This window comes from Triticum dicoccoides, chromosome 2B (genome assembly GCF_002162155.2).
Source record: "Triticum dicoccoides isolate Atlit2015 ecotype Zavitan chromosome 2B, WEW_v2.0, whole genome shotgun sequence".
NCBI lineage: Eukaryota > Viridiplantae > Streptophyta > Magnoliopsida > Poales > Poaceae > Triticum > Triticum dicoccoides.
This window is the reverse complement of record NC_041383.1, coordinates 716,345,522-716,356,322: the sequence shown is the minus strand read 5'-3', so window position 1 is coordinate 716,356,322 and position 10,801 is coordinate 716,345,522. Positions and strand designations below refer to the sequence as shown.

Here is a 10,801-nt window from a genome sequence, read left to right as displayed (position 1 = left end):
CAAAACAAAGTGTCCCTAGTATGCCTCTACTTGACTACCTCGTTTATCAAAGATGGTTATGTTTCCTAACCATAAACATGTGCTTTCATTTGATGAACAGGATCACATCATTAGGAGAATGATGTGATGGACAAGACCCATTCGTTAGCTTAGCATTATGATTGTTACAGTTTCATTGCTACAGCTTTCTTCATGACTTGTACATGTTCCTCAGACTATGAGATTATGCAACTCCCGAATACCGGAGGAACACCTTGTGTGCTATCAAACGTCATAACGTAACTGGATGACTATAAAGATGCTCTACAGATGTCTCCGATCACTACTGGAATCTGGCACTTTGCCATCTGCCATGGCAGATGGCAAAGGCATGGTCGGCGGATGGCAAAGGCTTTGCCATCTGCCAGCAGATGGCAAACAGTTTTTCTGAAACCCTGCCGACAAAGGCTTCTTTGCCGTCTGCTGGCTGATGGCAAAGAGCCTGTGCCTTTGCCATCAGCTGGCAGATGGCAAAGCCTCTTAACGGGGTTAGCCCCGTTAGAAGGCTAACGGCATACTTTGCCGTCTGCCAGCAGATGGCAAAGGCTGCATGCTTTGCCGTCTGCTAGCAGATGGCAAAGAGCCCAAATAGGCCAGCCCAAATTTTACATGTAGATGACACGTGGCCTCTTTACCATCTGCCAGCTGATGGCAAAGCACTTTGCCATCTGCCAGCAGATGGCAAAGTGACCGATATAGTACATTCAACACATATTACCAATAGTCATGAACACATATATATCCAACACATGTTACCAATAGTAGCAAGTTTCATCCGTACATATTCATAGTTTCATCAATATTACACAGTTTCATCCATAGGTAGCAAGTTTCACAAGGTCAAAACAAAAACTAAATACAAGCACTCCATCAACCCAAGCTTCCGTGATCTTAAGCAAATCTGTAAAATGGGAAAGTAGAAAGTTAGAAGAAGAAGACTAGAAGAAGAAGATTATTATGATGCGGAAATATGCATGGATTGTCAAAACTTGCATTATCCTACTATCACTAATACAACAAAGCTGCAGGTTGGCATAGTTCATGAACCATGTACATCATGACAAATACAATATCATCCAATGCTCGACTATGAACAAAATTGAACAATTACACCTCACAAAGGCGGAGCATAGAACCAACAAGCAAGTAGGAGGGGTATAAGAGGACGTGAGGAGCTCACCGGAGGGGGTTCTAGCCTAGGCCGAGCTTCATCACCATGGATGCGGCTAGGGGAATCAGACGAGTCTACCATCATAGGATCAGCAGCACCACCACCGCCAAAACTGGAATGGCCGGAGCGAATCGCCATCATATGGGTCACCACCACCGAATGATCTTGCAAGGTGTAAAGTCTCCACATTTCAGTATAAACGAGTGCATCAAGAAACAAGCAGTAGCAGGCAGAAGGTAAATTCTAGTAACTGATGATTAGTAGACAAAAACAGGAAATAGATCGCACCAGTAGCAAAGTCCACTGCCGCAAGTCCAAAACATTTCATTCAGATCATATATGAAACTCACTAGTTTCTCCATTCTGAAAGCTGGGACGATAGATGCCTTCAAGTCTGCGAGTGCAAAGAGCGAGGTGGGGATCAGTAAATATCAAGGATGTTGTTGTTCTGGGTTATGCTAAGTAAAAAAATAAAGGGCATAACAGATTCAAGTCACCAAAAATTAACATGTGTACATCTTGCGTAGACTATCATCATTTATAAAAGAAATACAAAACAAAATATGCAAAATCCGTACAATGGTTAAGTGCTCTCATTTAAATGCTCAAGATGCAGAACACTTATTTACAATAGTTTAGGTTTTTAAATTTGTCATCTTGAAGCATCACACTAGCAACTGACATGAAAGATCACAGGAAATAACACTGCCCCCTGATCAAGTATACTCTAAGCATCAAAAAAGTCAAACAAGCTCATTGTGCATTTTCCTTTTCAGCATGAGACACAATAAAATGTCTAGAAAATCTATTGGCATCAGTCCCAAATTCTATCTGGTGTGCTAGTAAATCTGGACGATCGATGAACATCAAACTTATCAAGAAAAACAGTACACAAGGCATCAACCTAGTTTCAGCAAGCAAATTAACTCAATTTCAAGAGATAGATGACAGCTAAAAACTAACACTGAATCTATAAGCTTCAGTAAACCATAGTTGGGGCAGAACTAATTTGCAATCAACCCTGAATAGTAAGTAGAGTAGATTTCAGAAATCTGGAACTAAACTAACCTAATTAATCATAACTAGTCATCAACCCGTGCACTTGCACGGGCTAGCATTGCTGAATAAGTATATCCTGATGATTCATATACTATTTAGAAATAAGACGCTACATTAGACCATTACATCCAAGCAAAGGAATGGACAATATAAGAAAATTACCTAGATCCTCCAAAATGTTTGCAGCTAAGTATAAGAATAGCAAATATCAGCAATTGATTATCAAAATATATAGGGCACTTCAGTAGAAACTTACCAATAGTCTCTAAAGGGGTTCAGGCGAATACAATAGATCAAACTATGTATTTATGATTAGGTTTTAAGTCACATATGCTTTTACAATGGAATTTTGAATTCTAATATTCTAATATTGATCCAGTCCTTAGCTTGACACGTGGCAACCTATAAAAGGGTCATGTTTGACCAAGTATTTACACAAAAATATGAAAATAAACAATATCAAATCCATATCAATATACCATCATTAGATATATTTCATAATATATGTATTCAATATTGTAGTTGTTTATATATTTTCATAATATACTTCATCAAACATCAAAATAGTTGACTTTTAAATGAGTTTGCATGACATCTTTTGAGACCGAGGGAGGATACAGAAATAGAGACCCATGCATGCTTCAATTTCAATCGTATGCATGTTTTTTCTTCTGTAGCTGATGTCCCAAGACACTGCTCAGTTACCTATATATATATTTAAATCATCTTCTACCGGGAATCACTAAAGAACAAATATACTAATTTAAATAGACTGTAGAATAAATGGTGAGCATGCCATTGAACCATCAGATCGCTGAAAGGCAGCAGTTAATGGAAGCGTACAAACCAATACATCTATGAGAAAAGTAGCATATAAATGTATCACATTTAGGAATTAAGAAGAGCTCTTGTGAGAGATAATGTCTGCATCATGGCCATCACAGTCAGCGGAGTCAATCTGTTAGAGGAGCTCGTGTGTAGATATAGGACAGTAGATGTGTCGGTGTACTAGAGTAGGGGTACCCTAGTATCCCGAACTTGTGCACAGGCAGTCGCAGCGCCCCGCGGAAAGGCTTGCCGGGTGACCGCCAAGGTCCTCCGCTGGTTCCTTTGGAGCCATTCAAGAACAAAGTGTTTAAGCCGAGAAGACAAGGCCCCGGCAAGAGGAGCTTGCCGGGAAGAGACAAGGCCCCGGCAAGAGGAGCTTGCTGGGAAGGCCAACCACGGCACCTCAAGAAACTGGCTGCAACGCACCGCGCCTCCCGGCAAGACCCGGCGAGCGACAAGCTTCCGGGCGCGACAAGACAACAACCGCGGCAAGGCGCTTGCCGCGGCAAAGCTACCACTTTGCACCCGCGCTCCAGTGCATCCGCCAACGTGTCACCCTGAAGCCTTCTCAGGGGCGCGTGGCGAGAGCCTGTGCAGCTAGCGGTGCAAGGTGGCGAGCGGAGATGACGAAGAAGCCATCGTGGCGAACGGTGGCGCCCCTAACGGTCGCTTTTTTGCATTGTTTAGGCGACGCGGACGGGCATTTAATGCCTTTGTCCCCTGCCGTCAGAGTTAGGTAGGGTGCACTGTGCAAGAAGCTGTACCAACCACTTCTTTTACGTTTTTGCCCTCGCCTATGTTGCCACCTGTCGGAGACCCCTTTAGCGTATAAAAGGAGGCCCATGCTCAGCGTAGGGGGGGGGGGTTCGACTCATTCAAAACTAGAACACGCTCACGCTCTCGAGCAAGAAGAAAATACAAACACAAAGCAGCAGTAGGAGTTGTATATCTCCGGAGAGCTCCGAAGCTGGGTAAAAACCGCTCGCGTGCTTCGGCTCGATCCGCTCTTCGTGCGACCCCCGCTCCCAGCCGGACCGAAAAGGGGCCCTGCCCCATAGGTGTTCGTTCCCACGACATCTTTGGCGTGCCAGGTAGGGGGCGTCGAGGTTGCGTGAACCTGATCCGGCGTTCACGCGGGCTAGATCTTCGTCATCTTCATCGACATGCCACCGAAGAGGAAGGCTTTGGAAGTGGTTGGTCTGTCCGCGTCGGTCCCGCCACCAACGGAGCAAACGGGTGGTGGGATGGACACCGGCGGAGGAACGGGCGCCGACGAGGGAGCACATGACGCTGCCAGGTCCAAGGACAAGGCTGCACAAACCTCAGCGTCCGTACACGCATCGCGCCCTTCTCAGGAGGCGCGGGACCGACAGCGTCATGGTGCCCGTAGTACCATACGCGCGTTGGAACAAGGCCAAGCTGGTGGATCCCGGGACGCTCAAGGCCAGCATGCACGTCAACATGCTGGCACGAGCGCGGCACGGTCGCCTGGACGAGATGCTGCTCCTTCTAACATGGTTAGAAGTTCGAGCATATCCCGCTCCTCGCGCCGTTCACCACCGCCGCCAAAGACTCCATAAGAAGCGTTGGCCCGAGCCCAACTGCTCCTGGATTACCCTCCAGCGCCGGATAAGATCGACGACTGGAGGGCCACCATTCAGAGTCTCATCGGCTTCGCCAACGGCGACACTCCCTGGCAACCGAGCACATCGAAGCCGCGGCAAGACGCCTAGGCGCGAGCCGATGGCGACAAGACCGGTGGGGGTGCAACCACCGTGCACTCCACGCCCCGAAGGCCAAGATCGCCGACTCGCCGGGTCAATCTCGACAGTGACTCCACCGCATCATCGGATCCGCGAGCTCGTCACGATCAGCGCCAAGTTCTTCAAGAACGGCAGCAGGAGGACGCTCGTACCCACATCGAGCGTCAAAGAGAAGCGCGGCGTCAATCAGACCAGCGCGCTGGGCCCGCTGTCGACATGCATGCGCCAGGGGAACCAGGCGACTTGCCGTATGCGGTAGGTTGCCCTGCGTTTACTCGTGAGCTGCGGCAAGTCCAGTGGCCCAGTACGAAAAACTTCAAGCCAGACGTACCCAAGAAGTACGACGGCAGGTTGCATCCGTCAGAGTTCCTCAGCATCTACACCATCGCGGTGCAAGCTGCTGGGGGGCGCGACGACAAGATCCTTGCCAACTACTTCCCGCTGGTGCTCAAGCCCAATGTCAGATCTTGGCTCATGCACTTGCCGGACAACTCCATATCCTCCTGGGCAGATTTGTGCCATCAGTTAGTCGGCGCCTTGACAGGCGGCCACAAGCCCCATGGCCAGGAGAGTGATCTTCACCTGCTCGCCCAGAAGGAAGGAGAGCCCCTGCGCAAGTATATTCAGAGATTCAGCCAAGTGCAGCGCAACATCCCAGACGTCCACCCTGCCGCGGTCATCAGCGCGTTCCATCAGAACATGCGAAACCGCAGGATGAGGGAGGAGATGGCGATGTGCAAAATCAGAGACGTCAGCGAGCTATATGCCCTGGCTGACAGATCTGCGCGTGCTGAGGAGGGGAGGAAACTCGCCGGAGAGAATGCGGGAGCAGAAGGATCTGATAGTGAAGATGCCGCCCCGGTAAGGAAGAACTGGCGGCGGAACAACAGGAAGAGGAAAGCCAAAGATGTGCTAGTCGTCGAGCAATCCGGCAACGGAGGTGGCGCCGAGAAGGCCAAAGCTGGTAGCTCCGGCAAGGCCGTGGTGGCCGCCGACAAGCAGGACGGCTCCGGCAAGCAGTACTGCAAGATCCACCGCACCAAGGGCCATGATCTCCAGACCTGCAAGAAGGTTGAGCAGCTTGTTGAGCTGCAGAAAGCTGAGTACGAACGACGCGACAAGGAGAAGGCCCAAGAAGGTACTGGAGGATCCGGTAAGAAGCGTCCCAGCCGAGGAGGGCGCCGCGGCAAGGCCAAGCAGCGGCAAGGAGACAGGCCTCCCCGCGTCCGCGACAAGGACGAAGACGAAGACGAAGATGAAGAGATGGATGAGGATGAGGCCGACGAGCAGGAGTTTCAAAAAGCCACAGAGGTCCTGTGCGTTGACGGCGGTGCTTCCCTGCATGCTTCACACCGCCAGCTCAAACAGTGGGTGCGGGAAGTTAATGCAGCTGAACCACTAGTTGAGTCACGCAAGCCTCTAAAGTGGTCCAGCACGCCTATCATCTTTGATGTTGAGGACCACCCTGATCGCATAACTGCGGTCGAGTGCTTGCCGATGTTGGTTTCGCCAACTATCCGCAACCTCAAGGTCACAAAGATGCTAGTTGACGGCGGAGCCGGCTTGAACCTGATCTCCTCCGCGGTACTCCAGAAGCTCCAGATCCCTGACAGCGAGCTTGAAGAGACCGGTACATTCCAAGGAATCAACCCGGGAAGGAGCAAGCCGAAAGGGAAGATCACGTTGCTGGTAACATTTGGCAGCGAGCTGAACTTCAGGACTGAGAGGGTCACTTTTAACGTTGCTGATTTCCCGTTGCCCTACAATGGGATACTCGGCCGTCCAGCACTCGCCAAGTTCATGGCAGCCTCTCACTATGCATACAACATAATGAAGATGCCAGGTCCGATAAGCATCATCTCTGTCCCTGGTGACAAGAAGGATGCCCTTGTCTGTACCGACAAGATTTACCGGGAAGCAGCAGCCGCAGCTGATCGCAAGACACTTGCCGCTGAAGCTCCCGGGGGGAAGAAGAAGACCAAGTCCGGCAAGAGCTCTGATGCCCACTCCGGCAAGCGCACCTCTTCGGAGTGCTGCGCTACCGTCGAGGATGCACCATCGAGCTCCACCGGCAAGTGTAACAAGGCAAAGACAGCTTCACCAGAGACCAAGAAAGTGTCCGCCAAGGAGGACGGCACTGGTGGTACCTTCACCATCAGTGCCACGCTCGACCCTAAATAGGAAAGCGCGCTTGTTGCTTTCCTGCGGGCGAATGTCGACGTGGTTGCATGGCAACCGTCTGACATCCCCGGTGTTCCCAGGAAAGTAATTGAGCAACACCTTGCCGTCTGTCCTCACGCGCGGCCCGTCAATCAGAGAGTTAGGAAACAAGCAGTGGAGCGTCAAGAATTCATTGCAGAAGAGATCAAGAAGTTGGAAGCAGCAGGTCTTATCAGAGGAGTGCTCCATCCTACGTGGTTGGCCAATCCTGTAGTCGTGCGCAAAGCAAACGGGAAATGGAGGCTTTGTATTGACTTCACTGATGTTAATAAAGCTTGTCCCAAAGACCCATTTCCCTTGCGGCGCATTGACCAGATTGTTGACTCCACGGCCGGATGTGATTTGCTGTCATTTCTTGATGCATATTCAGGATATCATCAGATCTTCATGGCAGAAGAGGATGAGGAGAAAACCTCATTCATTACTCTGTGTGGCACCTACTGCTTTGTACGGATGCCTTTCGGATTAAAGAATGCTGGTTCAACATTTGCAAGGGTAGTACATGACGCTTTTGAGCCTCAGTTGCACAGAAATGTGGAAGCCTACATGGATGACATAGTGGTCAAGAGCAAAGACAAAGCAACCCTGATTCAAGATTGATGAAACTTTCACAAATCTACGCAAGATCAACCTCAAGCTTAACCCCGAGAAGTGCGTGTTTGGAGTCCCTTCCGGCAAGCTTCTCGGGTTCTTCGTGTCTCAGCGGGGAATAGAAGCCAATCCCGACAAGATCAAGGCCATTGAGAAGATTGAAGCACCAAAGCGCGTCAAGGATGTATGAAGTCTTGCCGGTTGCGTGGCTGCTCTCAGCAGGTTTATCTCTAAGTCTGCTGAGCGCGCCCTGCCATTTTTCAAAATATTGTAAAAGGTAGGTCCAATGAAATGGACTCCGAAAGCGGAGGCTGCGCTGCAAGACTTGAAGAGGTACCTATCCTCCACTCCAATACTTGTCGCACCTAAGCCACAAGAGAAGTTGTTGCTGTATATAGCGGCAACCAATCAAGTGGTTAGTGCTGCGTTACTAGCGGAGAGGGAGGCGGATGATGAGCCAACAACCGTAGCGGATCCATCCAGCGACAAGCAGGGGGCTTCGCCGACAAGCTCTGGTCCCGACAAGGGTAGATCTGCGCAAGCACATGAGGAGGTGCAGAAGAAAATGGTGCAGCGCCCAGTTTACTTTGTCAGTTCCCTCTTGCAGGGGGCTAGGTCAAGGTACTGTGGTGGCAGAAATTGCTTTTCGGCCTTCTCATGGCCTCGAGAAAGCTGCGTCATTACTTCCAAGCACATGAGGTCACAATTGTCACTCGCTTTCCGCTGAAAAGGATACTGCAAAATCCAGAAGCAAGAGGCAGAATTGTCGAGTGGGCACTGGAACTGTCAAGCTTTGGCCTCAAGTTTGAAAGCACTTCAACTATCCAGAGCCGAGCATTGGCAGAATTTATAGCAGAGTGGACGCCAACGCCAGATGAAGAAATTCCAGAAATGAGCATCCCCGTCAAGGAGGCAAACAAAGAGTGGCTCATGTACTTCGATGGTGCCTTCTCGCTACAATGCGCCGGTGCTGGCGTGCTGCTTGTCGCACCCACCGGAGAGCACCTCAAGTACGTAGTCCAGATGCACTTCCCAAAGGAGCAAGCAACAAACAATACTGCGGAGTATGAGGGTTTGCTTGCCGGTCTCAGGATCGCGGCATAACTTGGGATCAAGAAGCTCATTGTCAGGGGTGACTCACAGCTTGTCGTCCGCCAAGTGAATAAGGATTACCAGAGTCCATTGATGGAAGCTTATGTTGATGAAGTGAGAAAGCTGGAAGAACACTTTGACGGCCTACAGATGGAGCATATTCCAAGAGCTGAGAACGACATCGCTGATGGCCTGTCAAAGTGTGCTGCACTGAAGTTACCTGTGGAAGCAGGGATCTTTGTGCTCAAGCTGACTCAACCATCCGTGACACCGTCAACTGGACAGAGCAAAAAGAGAAAGTTGATTTCTGGTGACTATTTTCCGGCAGAGCTTCCCGAAGCCGCCGCCAAGAAGGTCCCCAAGATCAACACCAAGAGTGCTGAGGAGCAGTCTGCTCCGACAAGCCCTACGGTTTGTTCCGTTGAAGCAGACGCTCCCGACAAGTTTTTCTCCGGCAAGCTTGCCGGGGAACTTCAAGCTCCGGCTGAGCCGCAGGTTCTTGCCGTGGAAGCTGATGTTCCCGCAGCAGCATATGTGCCTTTGGTCCTTGTTGTCGAGCCGCAAGCTCCAGCATGGGCACAGCAGATTGTCCATTTCCTTCAGACAGGAGAACTTCCCGAAGAGCAAGAAGAAGCAGAAAGAGTAGCCCAGCAGTCGAGTATGTACCAGTTCGTCGATGACGTACTGTACAAAAGGAGACTCAACGGTGTGAAATTTAAGTGTATCCCCCGGGAAGACAGACAAGAGCTGTTGGTGGAGATACATGGAGGCATATGTGGCCACCACATTGGCGCAAGAGCACTTGCCGGCAAGGCGTTCTAGGATGCAACTGCACAAGTAACCAAGTGTGAAGCGTGCCATTTCCATTCCAAGCAGATACACTAACCAGCTCAAGCTCTCCAGACGATCCCTTTATCCTGGCCATTTTCGGTCTGGGGGCTCGACATCCTCGGCCCCTTCCCCCGAGCTGTCAGGGGCTTTGAGTACTTGTACGTTGCTATCGACAAGTTCACAAAGTGGCCGGAAGTGGAAGCAGTGAGGAAGGTGACAGCACAGTCAGCAGTCAAGTTCTTTAGGTCGATTGTTTGCCCTTTCGGAGTCCCTACCAGGATCATCACCGACAACAGCACGCAATTCACGAGCCGCACCTTCATGCAATACGTCCAAGATCTTGGCGCCAAGGTCTGCTTCGCTTCTATTGCTCACCCGAGAAGCAACGGTCAAGTGGAGAGGGCAAATGCTGAAGTGCTGCGCGGGCTCAAGACCAGGACTTTCGACAGGCTGCACAAGTGCGGGAAGAATGGGATTGAGGAGCTGCCGGTGGTTCTTTGGTCGATCAGGACGACGCCAAATCGAGCCACTGGCCAGACACCTTTCGCTCTAGTCTATGGAGCAGAGGCAGTTCTCCCCATGGAACTCGTATACGGGTCGCCTCGAGTACTCGCTTATGATGAGCTTGAGCAAGAGCAGCTGCGACAAGATGACGCGCTGCTCCTTGAGGAAGACCGTCTTCAGGCTGCTGTACGAGCTGCTCGCTACCAGCAAGCTTTGCGCCACTACCATAGACACAAAGTTAATGCCCGAAGTCTCGAGGAAGGCGACCTTGTTCTTCGGCGAGTTCAGTCCGCCAAGAATTCCAACAAGTTGACGCCGAAGTGGGAAGGCCCTTACCGGGTGAAACGAGTCACTAGGCCCGGCGCTGTCCGCCTTGAGACCGAAGATGGCTTTCCGGTGAGCAACTCCTAGAACATTGAGCATCTTCGTAAGTTTTACCCGTAAGGCGCGGTTGCCGGAACCTGTTCCGGCAACCACCTTTTGTACAAGCCTTGCCGCTGTTGCATGTAACCCTTTGTACAAAGCCGGGCGCAGATCCCGTGCATAAATAAAATTCGTGTGCTCCGCACATCTTGTCAATTTCATGCTCTTTGTTTTTCGCATGTATTTTCTGACATTTTGTGTAGCACCTGCCCCCGGTAAGAAATAACGAGCCTTAAGGCTCCATATCTTTATTTTCTCTTCTTTCTTTTTCTCGAAGAAA

At 50.2% G+C, this 10,801-nt stretch overlaps 1 long non-coding RNA gene across 1 annotated transcript; it reads right to left on the bottom strand.

Moving 5' to 3' along the window:
• Nucleotides 1-890: 890 nt before the first annotated feature.
• Nucleotides 891-1,590, bottom strand: LOC119368457. Its single transcript, XR_005176649.1, has 3 exons — nt 1,499-1,590; nt 1,220-1,374; nt 891-940 (listed from the first exon to the last, which is right to left on the bottom strand). It is a non-coding gene; the product is annotated as an uncharacterized LOC119368457 (long non-coding RNA).
• Nucleotides 1,591-10,801: the final 9,211 nt, after the last annotated feature.